Here is a 13,495-nt window from a genome sequence, read left to right as displayed (position 1 = left end):
GCCATAGCGTGAGGTCGGCCATGCGGTCGTCGACTCGAGTGCCAAAGTCGCGTTTCCCATAATGCTTCCAGCGCCTTTTCTTAGCCAATGATCAAGGACGCACACTGCGGGCAATGCGATGATAGGGGCAGCGGCCACCACCATCTTAGAGAAGGGCACTGCAGTGATTGGCTTGCTTTGTGTGGCGTCACAGTGGCTATAAAAGCCCTGAACGCCAACCGCCATCTTACTTCAGCCGATCTTAGCATAGGGAGAGGTTGCTGCTGCTCATTCTCAATAGGGAGAGTGTTTAGGCAGGAAAAAAAAAACAATGCTTCTGCTGATTCGGTTTTCACTGTACAACACAACAGTTGGTGTGCAATGACATGGGAGGATATTTTTGTGTGCAGCAGCGCTGGTGGTTATTAGGCTGCCTTATAAGGCTACTTGATAGCTGCATTGCTGTGTGCACACTACTGTGCAGACTGCTTTTTTCAAAGCAAAAATACTTTTATTCCTTTTTTCTGCACAGTTACCGAGCATTCATTTTTGCACACACCGTATAGAGGTGTACACTCCTCACACACTACCGTGTACCGGCTGTTATAACGGACAAATACATGCTATATGTGTGTAACTCCGTAAAAAAATACACGGAGATTTATATTTTTCCATACACACACCGTATAGAGGTGTCCGCTTCTCAAACAGTATCGTATATCTGCTGTTTGCGGATTACGGTCACATCTATACAGAGACAGCATGTGTGACTCCGTAAAAAATAGTAGACGGAGATTTGCATTTTTCCATACATACACCATATAGAGGTGTCTGCTTCTAAAACAGTATCGTATATCTGCTGTTTGCGGATTACAGTCACATCTATACAGAGACAGCATGTGTGTGTGGCTCCATAAAAAAATAGACGGAGATTTACATTTTTCAACACATACACCGTATAGAGCTGTCCGCTTCTCAAACAGTATCGTATATCTGATGTTTGGATTACGGTCACATCTATACAAAGACAGCGTGTGTGACTCCAGAAAAAAATAGATGGAGATTTAAAATTTTCCATACATAGACCGTATAGAGCTGTCCGCTTCTAAAATAGTATCGTATGTCTGCTGTTTGGATTACGGTCACATCTATACAGACACAGCATGTGTGTGTGAGACTCCGGAAATACATATATGGAAATTTCCATTTTTCCATACACCGTATTGAGCTGTCCTCTTATCAAACAGTATCGTATATCTGCTGTTCGCATTACGGTCACATCTATACAGAGTCAGCGTGTGTGTGTGAGACTCCGTAAATACATAGACAGACATTTCCATTTCTCCATACACCGTATTGAGCTGTCCGCCTCTCAAACAGTATCGTATATCTGTTGTTCACATTACGGTCACATCTATACAGACACAGCGTGTGTGTGTGTGTGAGACTTTGTAAATACATATACGGAAATTTCCATTTTTCCATACACCATATTGAGCTGTCCGCTTCTCAAACAGTATCGTATATCTGCTGTTCGCATTACGGTCACATCTGTACAGAGTCAGCGTGTGTATGAGACTCCGCAAATACATATACTGACATTTCCATTTCTCCATACACCGAATTGAGCTGTCCGCTTCTCAAACAGTATCTTATATCTGCTGTTCGCATTACGGTCACATCTATACAGAGTCAGTGTGTGTGTGTGTGTGAGACTCCGGAAAGACATTTATGGACATTTCCATTTTTCCATACACTGTATAGAGCTGTCTGCTTCTCAAACAGTATCGTATGTCTGCTGTTCGCATTACGGTCACATCTGTACAGAGTCAGCGTGTGTATGAGACTCCGCAAATACATATACTGACATTTCCATTTCTCCATACACCGAATTGAGCTGTCCGCTTCTCAAACAGTATCGTATATCTGCTGTTTGGATTACTGTCACATCAATACAGACACAGCGTGTGTGTGAGAGACTCCGTAAATACATATACGGACATTTCCATTTCTCCATGCACCGTACTGAGCTGTCCGCTTCTCAAACAGTATCGTATATCTGCTTTTCGCATTACGGTCACATCTATACAGAGTCAGCGTGTGTGTGAGACTCCATAAGTACATATACGGACATTTCCATTTCTCCATACACCATATTGAGCTGTCCGCTTCTCAAACAGTATTGTATATCTGCTGTTTGGATTACGGTCACTTCTATACAGAGACAGCGTGTGTGACTCCAGAAAAAAATAGACGGAGATTTAAAATTTTCCATACATACACTGTATAGAGCTGTCCGCTTCTAAAATAGTATTGTATATCTGCTGTTCGCATTACGGTCACATCTATACAGAGTCAGCGTGTGTGTGTGAGACTCCGTAAATACATATACGGACATTTCCATTTCTCCATACACTGTATTGAGCTGTCCGCTTCTCAAACAGTATCGTATATCTGCTGTTCGCATTACGGTCACATCTATACAGAGTCAGCGTGTGTGTGTGAGACTCCGGAAAGACATTTATGGACATTTCCATTTTTCCATACACCGTATAGAGCTGTCTGCTTCTCAAACAGTATCGTATATCTGCTGTTTGGATTACTGTCACATCAATACAGACACAGCGTGTGTGTGTGAGACTCCGTAAATACATATATGGACATTTCCATTTCTCCATGCACCGTACTGAGCTGTCCGCTTCTCAAACAGTATCGTATATCTGCTTTTCGCATTACGGTCACATCTATACAGAGTCAGCGTGTGTGTGAGACTCCATAAGTACATATACGGACATTTCCATTTCTCCATACACCATATTGAGCTGTCCGCTTCTCAAACAGTATTGTATATCTGCTGTTTGGATTACGGTCACTTCTATACAGAGACAGCGTGTGTGACTCCAGAAAAAAATAGACGGAGATTTAAAATTTTCCATACATACACTGTATAGAGCTGTCCGCTTCTAAAATAGTATTGTATATCTGCTGTTTGGATTACGGTCACATCTATACAGACACAGCATGTGTGTGAGACTCCGGAAATACATATATGGAAATTTCCATTTTTCCATACACCGTATTGAGCTGTCCGCTTCTCAAACAGTATCGTATATCTCCTGTTCGCATTACGATCACTTCTATACAGAGTCAGCTTGTGTGTGTGAGACTCCGTAAATACATAGACGGACATTTCCATTTCTCCATACACCGTATTGAGCTGTCCGCTTCTCAAACAGTATCGCATATCTGCTGTTCACATTACGGTCACATCTATACAGACACAGCGTGTGTGTGTGTGAGACTTTGTAAATACATATGCAGACATTTCCATTTTTCCATACACTGTATTGAGCTGTCCGCTTCTCAAACAGTATTTTATATCTGCTGTTCGCATTACGGTCCCATCTATACAGAGACTCCGTAAATACATTGTGAGGTAGCGCTGTCATTTAAGTATGGGATCACTCGCTTGGCAGCCACAAAATCAGATCTGGCACAGGTTTTCCATAAACCAGTATAGTCCATGCGGTTTATTAAACATCATAAACCATGACCAGCAATATATAAACGGCATAGCGTCCATGACAGAGCTTCACTCTGTTAGCAATGTCCAATACGAAGGCTTTTCAGCCTCACAGTTATATCTCACCCCATCAGGGTTCTCTCATGGTTGCTTCTCCATACTGCAGACATTCATTCCCTCCAGGGAACTCTCAGGCACTTGCAGCCATTACTCACAGCATCCACATGTGCTGTCAGGCAGGAAGCCCCATCTCAGCGGGACCTTCCACACTGGACCAACTGGGTCCAAGCATTCACCACCTGTGACCTACCCTGGCCACATTATATGGTTCATAGCCACGCCCACCGGGTCACATGACTCTGACCTCATCACAGGTCCTTCAAGCATTTACACACTCTTTCCAACAGTGCTTTAAACACACCCCCTGGGTGGGTTTGTAGCTACCCAGGCCCGCACATCTCTCTAGTTACCTTCTCCCTTACACATTGAAACAACACCTCAGCAATATCATTGCTGAACAACACATAAGTCTCCATCCCAAAGCCACCCACTTTGGGATACATAACGGCCATTCCGTATTCTACCATTCATCCTTTCTCCTGGGACATCCACATAGCGCCCCCTAGCGGACTCAGTGGTTATTACACCACAACATATATGGACATTTCCATTTCTCCATACACCATATTGAGCTGTCCGCATCTCAAACAGTATTGTATATCTGCTGTTCGCATTACGGTCACATCTATACAGACACAGCGTGTGTGTGTGACACTCCGTAAATACATAGACGGACATTTCCATTTCTCCATATACTGTATTGAGCTGTCCGCTTTTCCAGCAGTATCGTATATCTGCTGTTCACATTACAGTCACATCTATACAGACACAGCGTGTGTGTGTGAGACTCCGTAAATACATATACGGACATTTCCATTTTTCCATACACTGTATTGAGCTGTCTGCTTCTCAGACAGTATTGTATATCTGCTATTCGCATTACGGTTACATCTATAAAGAGTCAGAGTGTGTGAGACTCCGTAAATACATATACTGACATTTCCAAATCTCCATACACCGTATTGAGCTGTCCGCTTCTCAAACAGTATCGTATATCTCCTGTTCGCATTATGGTCACATCTATACAGACACAGCATGTGTGTGTCAGACTCCATAAATACATATACGGACATTTCCACTTTTCCATACACCGTATTGAGCTGTCCGCTTCTCAAACAGTATCGTATATCTGCTGTTCGCATTACGGTCACATCTATACAGAGTCAACGTGTGTGTGTGAGACTCCGTAAATACATATACGGATATTTCCATTGCTCCATCTACCATATTGAGCTGTCTGCTTCTCAAACAGTATCGTATATCTGCTGTTCGCATTACGGTCACACCTATACAGTGTCAGCGTGTGTGTGAGACGCTGGAAAGACATTTAAGGACATTTCCATTTTTCCATAGACCATATAGAGCTGTCCGCTTCTCAAACAGTATTGTATATCTGCTGTTCGCATTACAGTCAAATCTATACAGACACAGCACGTGTGTGTGAGACTCCGTAAATGCATATATGGAAATTTCCATTTTTCCATACACCGTATTGAGCTGTCCGCTTCTCATACAGTATCGTATATCTGCTGTTCGCATTACGGTCACATCTATACAGACACAGTGTGTGTGTGAGACTACGTAAATACATATATGGAAATTTCCATTTTTCCATACACCGTATTGAGCTGTCCGCTTCTCAAACAGTATCGTATATCTGCTGTTCGCATTACAGTCACATCTATACAGACACAGTGTGTGTTTGAGACTCCGTAAATGCATATATGGACATTTCCATTTTTCCATACACCATATAGAGCTGTCCGCTTCTCAAACAGTATCGTATATCTGCTGTTCGCAATACGGTCACATCTATACAGACAGAGTGTGTGTGTGACTCCGTAAATACATATACGGACATTTCCATTTCTCCATACACCATATTGAGCTGTCTGTTTCTCAAACAGTATTGTATATCTGCTGTTCGCATTACGGTCACATCTATACAGACACAGTGTGTGTGTGAGACTCCGTAAATACATATACGGACATTTCCATTTTTCCATACACCGTATAGAGCTGCCCGCTTCTCATACAGTACCGTATATCTGCTGGTTGTATTATGGTCAAATACATACCGGCAGAGCGTCTGTGTGTGACTCCGGAAACAAATATACGGAGATTGATATTTTCTCCAAAAACGTATACAGCTGTTCACGTCTGATACAGTACCGTATATCTGCTGGTTGGATTACGGTCAAATACATACTGGGAGAGCGTCTGTGACTAAGTAAATATATACGGAGATTTAAATTTTTCCATACACCTTAGACAGCTGTACGCTCCTCATACAGTACCATATCTCTGCTGGTATTTTTGGTACATTTTCCCAAACATGAGGAAGTATGGTGGAAGAGGCCGCGTACGTGGGTGGGGGGGGCACATCTGGTACTGATGGTGGTGGTGGTGCATCTGCTGGTTATGGCAAAAGCACAATAGCAGCTAAGGCAGGAGGTATTGAGCCTGCGTCATCGTCTGGCACAAGAAGGCCTTTAAGGTTCCCTTTTCTGGGAGTAGGTAAACCACTTTTAAAGCTGGAGCATCAGGAACAGGTTTTGGCTTACATTGCCGAAACAGCCTCCAGCTCTATTGCCTCCTCTTCTGAAGTTTCAAAAACTGCAAGCACTGAGTCGTCAGTGCCAGCTTCTGGTCAGGAGCAACACCTTTCCTTGTGTCCTTCACCCACACCAAAAGTGAAGGATGTGGCAGCCCACACTTCAGATTACTCAATGGAGCTCTTTTCACATACCATGCCAGGGTTATCAAGTCAAATCCTGAATTCCCCAGTCCAAGATGAATCTGACATGGAGTGCACTGATGCACAGACACTGCTAGATGATTCTGCTGGTACATTGACCCAGAGCAAAACATTTGCCTTGCAGTCTAGTGAGCCTGAATCAGACCCTGATGAAACTCAGGTGCCCCTTCCTGCATACTATACCACCTTACACAGAGGAAGGTGCAGATGAAATTGAAGAGGAGGTGATGGATGACTCAGTTGTTGACCCGGATTGGCATCCATTGGGAAAAGAGGGTGCCGCTGGCAATAGCTTAGAAGAGAAGGATCCGCAGCAGGCATCGACATCGCTGCAGCGATTATCTGGCAGGCCCGTAGCTGTACCAAAGCTTGTTAAAGAAACATAAAGAGTTGCAGGACAGCTTGGCCAGATGGTCAAATTTGCACAGTGTGCAAGCCCTGAAAATTTATACCATAGTAGGAAGAGTGCAGTGTGGCACTTTTTTTTTTACCAAAATCCTATTGATGAGTCAAAGGTTATCTGTAAGAAGTGCGGAAGGACCTTCAGCCGAGGTAAAAATCTCCGAAATGTAAACACCAGTTGCATGCTTAGACATTTAACCACCATGCACTTGCAAGCATGGACGGACTACAAAACCTCAGGTAGCACATGTCCACCTGCTACAAGTGAAGGTAGCCAGCAACGCTCCATCGCTTCCCCACTGAAAGACCACCGATAAGCACAACACCAGCAAAAAATCTTGAGGTGCCGTCGCAAGGCCAAAGCAGTCAGGGAATCATAATGTTTTTGCAACAAAAGACAGAATCTAGGCCATCACCACCATCACCATCACCAAACCCCTCTCAGTCCGTCAGGTCCACCGCTAGTTCCCCCATATGCAGCTCTCAAGTCCAGCTTACCCTTCCAGACACTCTGAGTAGGACAAGAAAGTACTCATCCTCTCATCCACGTACATTGGCTTTGAACGGCTACATTGCCAAACTGATCTCATTAGAGATGATGCTCTTCTGTTTGGTTGAAAGCGAAGCGTTCTGAGAGCTCATGGCCTATGCTGTCCCACGCTATGACCTACAAAGTCAGCACTTCTTTTCTCAAAAAGCCATCCCTGCCCTCCAACTGCATGTGAAAGACCGCATTGTCCATGCACTCAAACAATCAGTGAATGGAAAGGTGCACCTCACAACAGATGCATGGGCCAGTAGGCATGGCCAGGGCCTTTACGTGTCCATCACTGTGCACTGGGTTAATGTGGTGGATGCAGGGTCCACAGGGGACAGCGGCGGTGGAACAGTGCTGCCTAGCCCACTGTATAGGAAACAGTTGGCTGTAGGCGTTCGACCCTCCTCTTCCTCCTGCAGAAGCAAAAGCTCGTCTACAGAGCGCAGTCGAACGAGCACTCCATCCGCAGCTGCCAGTGTTGCACACGAGGTGTCCCACTATCGAACAGCTAGTGGTAAACGGCAGCAGGCTGTTTTAAAGATGATGTCTTTGGGCGACAAGACACACACCGCGGAGGTACTGGCCGACTACTTGCAGGGACAAGCTGAGTCATGGCTGGGCAGTCTACATCTTGAGCTAAGCAAGGTAGTCAGTGATAACGGCTGGAATTTTGTGGCAGCCATAGCCCTTGCAAAACTCAGACACATACCTTGCCTGGCTCACACCTTGAACCTGGTGGTGCAGTGCTTCCTAAATAATTATCCGGAGTTAACAGCCCTGCTCAATAAGGTGCGAAGACTGTGCTCGCACATCCGTCACTCACCAGTACACCCCAGTCGTATGCAGAAGCTGCAGCGATCGCTCCACCTCCACAAGCACCGCCTAATCATAGACGTTGCAACAAGGTGGAACTCCACCATGCACATGGTGAGAGGCTGTGCGAACAGAGGTAGACTGTAATGCATTTGTGGGAGGATACATGGCCAGGCAGTTTGAGGGCAGACATGAAGTTGTCGGGTGTGCAGTGGTCAAAGCTGAAAGACCTCTGTAAAGTCCTTCAGTGTTTTGAGGAATGCACACGGCTGGTAAGCGCAGACGACGCCATCATAAGCATGAGCATACCAGTTATGCGTCTGCTCATGCAAACTTTGATGCACATTAAGGATCAGGCGTCTGCAGCAGAGGAGGAGGAAGAGGACGAGGGAAGCCTTGATGACAGTCAGCCATTGTCAGCAAGGGCAACTGACCTGGACAAGGTGGAGGAAGAAGAGGAAAAGGAGGAGGAGGATGAGGGGGATGATTATTTTGGGGAAGATGCTTCTCAGGGGGGCAAGAGAAAATGTTGACTTGCCAAGGTCAGGTCCAGGGTTTGTGTGTGACTGGAGGGTTGTGGATTTCCAAGAAAGTGCTCCTCCACCCACCACTGGCAGTGCATCATTGATAACTGGAACATTGGCCGACATGTGTGATTATGCCTTGCGGATCCTAAAAAGGGACCCCCGCATTGCCAAAATGATGAATGATGATGACAACTGGTTGGCCAGCATCCTCGATCCACGCTATAAAGGCAAATTACAGAACATCATGCCACAAGAGAACCTAGAGCTAATATTGGCTACCAAACAAGCAACTCTGGTAAACCATTTTTTGGATGCATTCCCAGCACACAGCAGCGGTGCTGGTTCTCCCATGAGCCGTAAAGGGCAAAATGGAAGAGGTGTTCATCGTGCTCACAGCCAAAGTAGCGTTGGAGACAGGGGTTTCATGACCATGTTGTGGACTGATTTCTCAAGTACCGCTCACATGACTGGTAATACTGATTTGATTGCAAGTGACAGGAGACAGCAGTTGTCAACTATGGTTACAAACTACTTCTCCTCCCATATGGATGTTCTCCCTCATTGGTCATTCCCGTTTTACTATTGGGCCTGCAAACTGGACACCTGGCCTGAATTGGCACAATATGCCTTACAGGAGCTCGCTTGCCCTGCTGCTAGTGTGTTATCTGAAAGAGTCTTCAGTGCTGCTGGATCAATCCTGACAGAAAAAATGACCCGTCTGTCAACCCAAAATGTTGATGATCTAACCTTCATTAAAATGAACCATGCATGGGTTTCAAGGGATTTTGTCCCACCTTCCCCTGATGACACATAGGTGGCAATAAAAATGACTCGCTTTTGTCCTCCTTTCCTCGGACTTCTCCACTTCCTCCATTTGCAGCTGCTGAATGTCCAGCCTACACATCAACATATGCCATTTTTTTAACCTTCCTAACTGGGCTGCTCCTCCAGTGCCGGGGTCACCACCTGGCGCACCCAAGCAAGTGCCGTTGCCCTGAACAGATGGGTGGGCCCACTCTTGGGTGGCGGCACTGGCACAGGGTCCCTCATAGTACAATAAAGTGTCTCTGATGGTGGGGGGGCCCACTCGCCGTCAGACACACCGGCGTACTATGAGGGTCCCTGTGCCAGTACCGCCTCCAATGAGTGTTCCCCCCCTGCTTGCTCAGGGCCCAAGCACTTGTAAGACTTACCTCTCCCTGCTCCACTGCTGTGTAGACTGGCCAATTAAATCCTTCACAGGGACGGGCACTACAAATTTGCTGAACTGATTGATGATGGTTATGACGTAGCTATGGCCTGTCCTGCTGGGCTCTACCTTCAGATAATCAATGGCTAGCATTTGTAATGGACGTCAACTTACAATGGATGCAGGGGTGCTTTATGATCAGCTTTCACAGTTTTCCTAGTGACAGACGTGTGACATTCCTGCCACCATTTTTCAATGTCTCCTCTCATGCCAATCCAATAGAATCGCCTACTGCCCGTGGCTTCTGTCTTTTGCACTCCAAAGTGAACAGACAGATCATGATAGGCAGTGAGGACCATGTCTACATCTCTCCCTGTGATCACAATTTGATGGAGATGAGTAACGGTGATGGGATCCACGCTACGGCGATACAGCAACCCTTTCTTCACAAAAAAACGTTTTCGCAGTCTCCACAGACAAAGTAATTGAGGGTCAGCATCGCCTCAGCGAATTCTCCCAGGAGGTTTTCCCGTGATTAGTAATTTCAATAATTTCTGCAATCACTCGACTTTCCATCTGTACTTGTATCAATCTAGTTTCCTGCAGCGGAGAGTCTGGACTGGCTTACTGACACTGAAATATATACGAATATTTAAAAGTACCCCAACACTGTATACTGTTGTATGCTTCGAATACATTTCCCTTTTTCTAATTTTTGTATTCTGGTGTAATCCGTACTGAGCCTGTGAGAGTTTGTGTCTGACTCTGGAAAACAATAAGGAGATTTAAAATGACACCAACACTGTATGCAGCTGTACGCTTGTAATATATTACCCTTTTGGGACTTTTTATATTATTGTCTAATCCATACTGAGCCTGTGAGTGTATTTTTCTGACTCCGGAAATATAGACAGATATTTCCAATTACCCCTGGACTTAATACACCTTGTATCTGCTGATACAGTACCTTTTTCAACATGTTTGAGTACGGTTAAATACACACTGACTGAGTGAGCATGTGTGGTTGACTCATGAAATCCGGTTGTGGTAATAGCAGGTACACAGGATGCAGTGACGAGACACGAGACAGAAATGACTTTAAACGTTAACTTTTATAGATAAATGCCGTTAGGGCTATTGTTACGCAACCAACAGAATAACAGTAGTTGTCCTCGCAGGGAGCCAATACACATAAACAAGGATTGGGAGAACACGACTAATCCGGCAAAGACCGGTCACTATATGGCCGCGGAATGGCCGACTACGGGTCCTTAGTCACTATGTATCGCTTATCCGTCCTGACGTCCCTCGGCATTCTGTTCCACGGGGTGTCTGCGTTGCAGACACTGGGCCCAGCCGCTGAATATCTGGCATAGTCTTCGGGCGTTCCGACGCCCAGGAGGAGTAGAGGCACAACAGGCCCACGGAGAGTTCTTTGGTGGGATGTCCCCCAGCGGAGGCAGCAGGATACCGCCTGGGAGTGGGAGAATGGAGGCCACAACTCCCTGACAGGGACTGGCAGCGGCAGTGATAAGTGGCGGTTGATAGGCCACAGGCACAGTCTGAGGCCGCACTGGAGGGCCAAGTCTCTACTGCGGACTGGAGCAGGGCGGTGGCAGCTGTGGGCGGCAAAGGAGGAGTCACCGCCGTGGTCAGGAGTGAAGCGGTGGTGGCTGCAGGCAGCAGCGAGGAGGCCGCAGCCGTGAGCTGGAGTAAGGCGGCGTCGGTTGCAGACGGCTGCGAGTAGGCCGCAGCCGAGAGCTGGAATGAGGCAGCAGTCTTCTTTTGTCAGTAAACTCGGCGCCATCTCCCTGCGGTCCACCGAGAGTATCCCTCCTATCGCTGTCCTCCTCTCTAGAAGCTGCTCGTGGCTCTTACTCTCTGGCCCTCCCCAAGTCTCCACCTCCTTTTCCCTCATTCTGCTGACTCACACAGTCTGGCCCTCTCTGCCCCTCTTCTCTGGACTCCTCCCCCAACTACCCTGTCAGTCTCAGCAGTCCATCCCCTAGCTCTGCTCCCTGGAAACAGATACCCCAGGAACCTGGAAGACAGTCCTCTCGGTTCCAGCCTGGGTACTCGGCGGAGGCCTCTGCTCCTACAGGGTGGTTGGAAATAATAATGGAAACACATGGAAACATCAACAAAACTTAGGTTAATATGGTGTAGGTCCACCTTTTGCGGCGATTACAGCCTCGATTATCCGAGGTATGGATTCATACAAGGTGTGAATTGTTTCCAAAGGAATTGTAGCCCATTCTTCAGTTCAAACACCCTCCAGTTCTTTGAGCGACAATGGTGGCGAAAATCGACGTCTAAAGCCCCCGTTACACACTGCGATATCGCTAGCAATATCGCTGTAAAGTCACCGATTTTGTGACGTTGCAGCGATATTGCTAGCGATGTCGCTGCATGTGATACTTTCCTCCGACCGGCTCCCCCGCTGGTTATCGTTGATCGCGCGAGAAGCTCCTGGACCATTCCTCGTCGTCAGCTTCCTGCTGGGCTTCCTGTGGAGAGACGAGCGACGAGCGTGGAGCCGGGAGGGAGGACGCAGGATCGCCGCGTCTGACAGGTAAGTAGCGATCCCCGTCCCCTGCGATGTCGCTGGTGATATCTGCCTGTGTGGCAGCTCACTAGCGACCACCTAGCGATGCACCAGCGATCCTGACCGCGTCATATCGCTGGTCGGGATCGCTGGTGCATCGCTAGGTGTAACGGTACCCTAACTTGAATCTATAAAATCGGCCATAAATGATCAATAATGTTGAGGTCTGGGTATTGTGGGGGACAGATGAGATGCTCAACTTCATTACAATGTTACTCGTGCCATGCTTTAACGATTCTAGCTTTATGAATTGGTGCATTATCATCCTGAAAGATGGCGTTCCCCTCTGGGAACAGTGCTTGATCCATAGGATGCACTTGGTTGCCCAAAAAATGCCTAAATAGTCACAGATGTTACTTCAATGAAGGAATATCATTGGCCTGGCAGATCTCCATGAAATAGCACCCCAGATCATCACAGAACATCCACCATGTTTTACGGCTGGGAGAAGGCAGTCTGGATGGAATGCTTCTTTAGGCTGTCTCCAAACGTACACTCGGCCGGAGGTCGGAAATTGGGTAAATGATGATTCGTCTGAGAATATAAAATGTTTTCACAGCTCGAGAGACCTATTCTGGAGGTTTCTACACCACTCTAAACGCTTGGAAACATTTGTCATTGAGAGCAGCGTTTTTACAATTGCAGCTCTTCCATGATATCCAGATTTGTGCAGCTCGCGACAAACTTTTTTAGTGGAAACTGTGTTCTGTAGGTGTTCATTGAGCTCTGCATTGATTTTCCGAGCAATGGTCTTGCGATCCTCTCTCCCAATTTGCTTTACAGTCCGACAGTCTCTCTCAGTCAACTTCGACTTTCGGCCGGACCTGTGCTTTGCTGCGGACGTTTTTCCTTGTCTTTCAAACGCAGTCATTACTCTGGAGACAGTACCTCTTGACACGCCAAGCATACGGGCACTTTCTGTTACACTAGCGCCTGCCATACCAACATCAACAATTTGGGCTCTTTGAAAATCAGAGAGGTCTGCCATAGGTATCAGGTTTTCCTCAATGTTCTTAGAATTATGCAAAACAAACAGTTAAT

The sequence above is a fragment of the Dendrobates tinctorius genome, unplaced genomic scaffold (assembly GCF_039654945.1).
Source record: "Dendrobates tinctorius isolate UK_male_01 unplaced genomic scaffold, ASM3965494v1 ptg000159l, whole genome shotgun sequence".
Lineage (NCBI taxonomy): Eukaryota > Metazoa > Chordata > Amphibia > Anura > Dendrobatidae > Dendrobates > Dendrobates tinctorius.
This window is presented reverse-complemented; position numbering follows the sequence as displayed.